This window comes from Macaca thibetana, chromosome X (assembly GCF_024542745.1).
Source record: "Macaca thibetana thibetana isolate TM-01 chromosome X, ASM2454274v1, whole genome shotgun sequence".
Lineage (NCBI taxonomy): Eukaryota > Metazoa > Chordata > Mammalia > Primates > Cercopithecidae > Macaca > Macaca thibetana.
The window spans coordinates 135,801,602-135,809,436 of NC_065598.1; the positions used below are offsets into that span (position 1 = coordinate 135,801,602).

General features: G+C 40.3%; 1 non-coding gene across 1 annotated transcript; it reads left to right on the plus strand.

Annotated features, from left to right (window-relative positions):
• Positions 1–3,866: 3,866 nt before the first annotated feature.
• Positions 3,867–3,943, plus strand: LOC126947012 (small nucleolar RNA SNORD81). The gene has a single exon (XR_007722867.1). It is a non-coding gene; the product is annotated as a small nucleolar RNA SNORD81 (small nucleolar RNA).
• The last annotated feature ends 3,892 nt before the right edge of the window (positions 3,944–7,835 follow it).

Genomic DNA, 7,835 nt, shown 5'->3' on the forward strand with positions numbered 1-7,835 from the left:
CTTCTGCTAGTTGTGTTCATTCTTGTTGGAAGTGAGCTAGAGAGGTTACATGCTTAACCAATGTGGAGGTTTTCTGCCGGCAAACAATCTCTGAGCACACTGATAAGTTTTATCCTTTCTCCAGTGAAAAGCTCGGTGAAGGATTTTAAGGACCTTCATTGGCTGGAGGCTGGCAAATAGAGTTTGCCATCCTGAGAGCTGAAAAGTATGCCCTTGAGAAGTGGCCTATTCTATTTCTGCAGGGGAATACTGAGGTTTAATTTCTTTTATGGAGACCTCCTAGATTAGAAGGGCTTGAAGTGTGTTAGTGCCTTGAGGCTTCCTTGCCTTTGACTTAGCTGGCTGATCAGCTCATCTATTTTCTTTGGCTACCTCATCTGTTCCCTTTCAATGTTCACTATAATGCACCCCTGCTATCTGTCATGCAAGAAAAACTGAGGATAATAATCTGCTAGTTTCCTAGTGATATTTTATAGTAGATCCATGAGTGGTAAGAAAATTCTTTTCCTTTTCAATGGCAGCATGAGCATGGAAAATCAGGAAGGCATACTTGGAGCCAGTATAAATGTTAGTTACCTTTCCCTTGCTTAATTTAAGTGCTTTTGTAAGAGCTATTAGCTCAGCTAATTGAGTGCTTATGTTTGGGGACAGTGACTACTGCTTATCCTGCCTTACGTACTTCTTGCTTTACCGGGCTGTTTGCTAGCTAAGAGCTCCCACCAGAGAACGGTGATCCTGCCACGTTATATGGGGTGTAAACAGTTCAATTATGTCCTGGGGTTAACTTGGAGGCTTTTCTGACTAATAGAGCTACCATGACAATGGCTTGGAAGCATGTTGTAAATAGGTCCTCCTAACTACAACCAAAGTGGAGAAAAACATTGGATTAGGATTTTTCCTGAGATGCCAATTACGATCAGGCTATAGGAAGAAGGGAGACCTGGGAGAAATAGGAACACTTTTACACTGTTGGTGGGACAGTAAACTAGTTCAACCATTGTGGAAGACAGTGTGGCAATTCCTCAAGGATCTAGAACTAGAAATACCGTTTGACCCAGTGATCCCATTACTGGGTATATACCCAAAGGATTACAAATCATGCTGCTATAAAGACACATGCACACGTATGTTTATTGCAGCACTATTCACAATAGCAAAGACTTGGAACCAACCCAAAAAAAGTCCATCAATGATAGACTGAATTAAGAAAATGTGGCACATATATACCATGGAATACTATGCAGCCATAAAAAAGGATGAGTTCATGTCCTTTGTAGGGACATGGATGAAGCTGGAAACCATCATTCTCAGCAAACTATCGGAAGGACAAAAAACCAAACACCGCATGTTCTCACTCATAGGTGGGAATTGAACAAGGAGATCACTTGGACACAGGAAGGGGAACATCACACACCGGGGCCTATTGTGGGGAGGGGGTCGGGGGAGGGATAGCATTAGGAGATATACCTAATGTAAGTGATGAGTTAATGGGTGCAGCACACCAACATAGCACATGTATACATATGTAACACACCTGCACGTTTTGCACATGTACCCTAGAACTTAAAGTGTAATAAAAAATACATAAAAAATAAAATAAAATGCCCTAGTCTGCCACACCAATAGCAACTAGCAGATGTACCTCGGCGGTCCTGGACTTTGCAAGCCTGCAAAGCTTCTGCTACAGCCTCTGTCCTTCTCCTGAGCTTTCTCTCTTTCTTTTGGGCCTCCTCCTGGTCCCTATTATGAGACTGAAGTGGCCACCTTCAGGGAGGTTCTCTAAAGTGCTATTCGGTCCTACAGCTGGCTTCTGTAGTTTTCTTCTAATATTGGGAGTTGCCTGTGTAATAAACTTGTCCTTCAGGATAAGCTGTCCCTTGACTGGATCAGGGGATAAAGAGGTGTGTTCTATTAGTGCCTCTCTCAGCCTTTCCATAAAGGCTTCATGATTCGCACCTGGCTTTTGATCTATTCTAGACAGTTAAGAGTAATTGAGAGGTTTGGCCTTCGTTTTCTGTAGGGCTTCTAAACTGCATATTAAAAACACTTCCTTTTCCATTCATTCCCTGAGCTAGTTCCCCAGTACTTGTCCTTCAGGATACTTGTCCTTCAGTACTTGTCCTGATCTTGCCTAACAGGATTACTTGCCTGGGCTGTAAAAAGTCCCACATTCTCAACACACAGGGAGTAAGAGACTGCAGATAGAGAAAGAAGGAAAGAAGGAAAGTTTTGCGACAGGATAGCTGGAAGACAGCCTTGAGATTAAAACAGATTTGAAGTTGAGATCCACTCCATACTCACCACTCTGATGGATGAATTCCAGGCCCATGCACCAAAATGATATGGCTCTGATGACTGAAGGAACACCACGGTCCTTGGTCTCGTGCGGATAGGATTAACAACGTAGACACACGTGGAGTGGTTTTAAGGAGCGAAAAGTTTAATAGGCAAGAAAGAAGGAAGAAGGAAGAGAACAGCTCTCCCATACAGAGGCAAGAGCGGGGGACTTGGAACAAAGAGAAACCCGTGTGTGACAGAAAGGTAGTTCAGGAGGCTGGGGGAGGGGGGTGTCTTGTTTGCGTAGGGCCCAGAGGATTGGTTCGACCAGGTGTGTCATTCACGTAGCTTGCCAAAAACCTGGCCCTCCTAACTTAGTCCGTTAATATGCAAATGTGGGTCGTCGTGATGTTTTGAACACATGGTGTTATCTGGAGGTGACCATCACACTTGGCACAGATGGTGATAAGAAGAGGGCAGGAATCACCATATTGGGTGAACCCAGTTTCGAATGGCTGGCATTTGCACATCAAAGCTTGACAGCCCAGCCCTTCAAGCCGGCGTTTCTGTTAGAAAAGAGATGGTTCAGGGGTTGTTTCTTATTACAGGAAAATTTTCACTGAGAGCATTTACCCTTACTATCTGCCTAAAAGAATTTCTTATTAACTCTTGTGTTAATAGTACCCAATAGGTAGTTTTTTGATCCTCACCCTCCTCCCACCCTCCATCTTCAAGTAGGCCCTGGGGTCTATTGTTTCCTTCTTTATGTCCTTGTATATTCAATGTTTAGCCCCCACTTACAAGTGAGAACATGCAGTATTTGGTTTTCTGTTCCTGCATTAGTTCCCTTAGGATAATGGCCTCCAGCTTCAACCATGTTGCTGCAAAGGACATGATTGCATTCTTTATTATGGCTGAATAGTATTCCATGTTGTATATGTACTTTGTTTTCTTTATCCAGCTCATGATTAATGGACATCTAGATTGATTCCATGTCTTCACTATTGTGAGTAGTGTTGCAATAAACATATATGCATGCATCTTTATGGAAGATTGATTTATAATCCTTTAGGTATATACCCAATATTGGGATTGCTGGTCAAACTCTAGTTCTGCGTAAGATATTTGAGAAATTTCTGAACTGTTTCTCACAGTGACTGAACTAAGTTTTATTCTCGCCAGCAATGTATAAGCATTTCCTTTTCTCCACAACCTCGCCAACATCTGTTATTTTTTTACTTTTTAATAACAGTAATTCTGGCAGGTGTCAGATGGTATCTCATTGTGGTTTTGATTTGCATTTCTCTGTTTAGTGATGTTGAGCATTTTTTCATATAATTGTTGGTCACATGTATGTTGCCTTTTGAAAAGTGTCTGTTCATGTCTTTGCTCACTTTTTAACAAGGATGTTTGTTTTTCCCTTGATAATGATTTTTGTTTGTTTGTTTTTGGTGTGTGTTCCAATAAAACTTTATGGACAAAAGTAGAATGTGGGCTGGTCATAGTTTGCTGACCTTTCCTGTAGAGCATTAGTTTTTTGTTTGTTTCTTTGTTTATTACTCATATATTCATTTATTCAAAAATAGCTTTTGGATATATAATAATCTCACTCCAACTTAAACTCTCTCACTGATTATTTGATAATAATAACAGGTCAGATATTTTGTAAAAAAAATATATAGCTATGGGATGTCTGCTCTGCTATGTTTACTATTTAGACATGGATAAGCCCCAAGGTCACGGAGTTTATAATGTACTAGAGGAGATAACTAGTTAAAATAAATACATTTTCTTGGTCTTGGTAAGGATTAACAGGTAAATTTAGATAGAGTAAGGAATGGTGGGTAATAATACAAAATATGGTGTTGCTATTTTTTTTCTTTTATTTTTATACTTTATGTTCTAGGGTACATGTGTGATAATGTTTTTAAGTGTCCTTGATAGTGTTCATTCGAGATTCTTCTAACTTTTTGATGTGAGGGTTTAGCAGTATAAACTTTCCTCTTATCACCACTTTAGCTGTGTCCCAGAGATTGTGGTATGTTATATTTTTGTTCTCATTTGTTTCAAAGAATTCCTTGATTTCTGCCTTAATTTTATTGTTTACTCAAAAGTCATTGAGAGAAAAGGCTGTTTAATTTCCATGTAATTGTATGGTTTTGAGAAACATTCTTAGTATTCATTTCTATTTTTATTGCACTGTGGTCTGAGAGTATGTTTGATATGATTTTGGTTTTGAAAACGTTTCCTGAAAATTGTTTTATGGCTGATTGTGTGGTCAGTTTTAGAGTGTGTGCCATGTGGAAATGAGAAGAACGTATATTCTGTTGTTTTTGAGTGGAGAGTTCTGAAGATGTGTCTTAGGTCCAGTTGGTCAAGCGTCAAGTTCAAGTCCCAAGTATCTTTGTCAGTTTTCTACCTCAATGATCTCTCTAATACTCTGTGTGGTGTTTCAGTGCTCCACCATGATTCTGTGGTTATCTAAGTCTCTTTGTAGGTCTCTAGGAACTTCTTTTATGAATATTGGTGCTCTCGTGTTGGCTGCATATATATTTAACATGGTTAAGTCTTCTTGTTGAATTGAATCTTTTAACACAATGTAATGCCCTTCTTTGTCGTTTTGGATTGTTGTTGGTTTAAACTCTGTTTCATCTGAAAGTAGAATAGCAATTCCTCCTTTTTTGTGTTTTCCATTTGTTTGGTAGATTTGGCATGCTCTAACTCTGGGGGGCTGGTTCTAGACTCCCAACTTTCATTCCTTGCCTCTTGAGGTTTGAAACCTGTTTTGTTGGAGAGGCCGAAGTGATCTGCTCTGTAGGCCACAATACTTTGATGGGGAAGTGCTGGCTAAAATGTTTCATCCAGGCAGTGCCAGCCAGATCTGTGCTCACTTATTTGTGCCAGCAAATGGAATGGCATGAAGGGGTGCCCACATGGGGGTGGGGTCTGGGCAGCATGGCAGACATGGCATGGCAGGGGCAGGGCATCAGTATGGGTGTGGTTCTGGCACCCGTGCATGCATTAGCACTGCAGCAGTGGAAGTGGTGCAGTGGGCTGCCTGAGCCTCCGTGGGAGTGGGGCGCTGGTAGTGTTGGTGAGAGTGGCAGGGTGTGCTCATGCCAACATGGTGGGAGGCTGGATGTGTGCACACATGTGTGCCATCGGGGGAGGAGGGGAAAGGGCCATATACTTTTTGCCCTTTCAGTCCAAGGTCTGTGCCCTCCTTTCATCCACTCTCAATGCCTTCCCTTTGAAGATCTGCTCAGAGTGTGCCAGTCTTCCCAATGTTCCTGTCTCTCAGTGGGACTTGTGCCTTCTGGCTGCATCTAGTTGGCTATCTTGGCTCCCTCTCTTCTTCAAAATGTTCAATGAGCATGTATTCTTTGAGCAGAATATAATAAACATTTTAATGAAAGTAAATTTCACATAATGAACAAGAATATATGACTTATATATTGTGTATAATTTATGAGTTTATCATTATTATGTTGGTACCTGAAAATGGTTTTCACTATAAAGGATAATTGATGCATTTCTAGAATCATTTACCATCATAATGTTGCTGCTGGAAATCATTGGTTTCCTTTCCCTTTATTAAGGAATGGTTGACCTATTTCTGGAATAGTTAGGGAAGACAACTATGGCTTTGCTAAAACTGATTAGGTTTTAAATGAGGAAAATATACAGACTGTACTCACACTGTGGCCTGGGGGCAAAGTGGTCCCTCTCCCCTCTGAGCTCTTGGAAGGCTTATTGTGCATATTAGTCATTGAGCACATGTCCTTTACTCCAGTACTTACAATAAGGTGGTTTCATGGTTCCATTCCTTAAAAGTCATCATATTGTGTATAATGGCTAGTGAAAAATAGTCACTTAAATTAATATGTGATGGCTAAAGAAAAAAGTCGGGTAGCTTGTTTTACGATGTTACTGGACTGGTTATTTGACACAGTAAACTTGCTCTTTTACCATCATCGAGGCTTAGATAACAATGAATAATATTAGGAAATCAAGGCACAGAAAGGTTATTTGTACCTTGGGCAAAATCACATAGCTCATAATTGAGAGGGTTATATCTTACTCCATTTTGTGCTGCTATAATAGAATACCTGAGACTGAGTTATTCATTTATCTTATTTTATTTTTAAAACTTTCAATGTTGGGTCTAGGGGTATATGTGGAGGTTTGTTATATAAGTAAATTCATACCACAGCGATTTATTGTACAGATTATTTCTTCACCCAGGCACTAAGCCTAGTACCCAATAGTTATTCTTTTCTGTTCATCTCTCTTCTCTCACCCTCCACCCTCAAGTAGGCCCCAATTTCTGTTGTTCCCATCTTTGTGGCCATATGGTCTTACCATTTAGCTCCCACTTACAAGTGAGAATATACAGTATTTGGTTTCCTGTTCCTGCATTAGTTTGCTGAGGATTATGGCTTCCAGCTCCATCCATGTTCCTGCAAAGGACATGATCTTGTTTTTTTTAATGACTGCACAGTATTCCATGGAGTATGTGTACCACATTTTCTTCATCCAGTCTACTCTTGATGGGCATTTAGGTGGATTCCATGTCTTTGCTATTATGAATAACACTGTGATGAAAATACAAGTGAAGTCAATGTGTCTTTTTGGTAGACTGATTTATTTTCCTCTGGGTATATGCCCAGTAATGGGATTGCTGGGTCAAATGGTAGTTCTGTTTTCAGCTCTTTGAGGAATTGCCACATGTTTTGCCCAATGGTTTAAATAATTTCCTCTGTTATCAACAGTGTGTAAGTGTCACCTTTTCTCCGCAACCTCATCAGCATCTGTTATTTTTTGACTTTTTAATAATAGCCATTCTGACTGGTGTGAGATGGTATCTCATTATGGTTTTGATTTGCATTAGTGCTTGTTGGCTGTATGTATGTCTTCTTCCAAAAAGTGAGACTGGGTAATTTATAATGAACAGAAATTTATTAGCTCAAAGTTCTAGAGAATGGGAAGTTCAAGGTCAAGGTACAGCATCTGGCAAGGACCTTCTTTCTGGGTCATTATATGGTGGCCGGTGGAAAGACATGTGCGTAAAAGAGGAAGCCAAACTTGCCCATTTATAACAACATTAATATCACCCATAAGGGCACAGTCCCTATGGCCTAATGACCTTTCCAATGTCCCCACTCTTAATACTGTTACAATGTCAATTAACTTTCAAGTTGAGTTTTGGAGGCAATGAACATTCAAACCATAGCAGTTGGGATGTAAACTCAGATTATCTGGCTGTAGAACCTGGGGTCTTTACCACTCATCTTTAGGTTAAGCTGCCTGACATATTAAGCTGGAAAAACATAAAACATTAGCCCAAATATATTCAGACACTGTATTACTTACATAGACAGCAAAAGCATGATCAGTATATTGTCAGCTCCCCATATTGCTTGTCCCACAGGAGGACCCCAAAACAAAGGTGGCTAGATCACAGGTAATACGAGAGGTGGGGTACTCTGTTGATGAGTAGCCAATTGCACATAATAGCTAAGCTGTTTTATAGTTTACTATTCCCCTTTAAGGCAGCT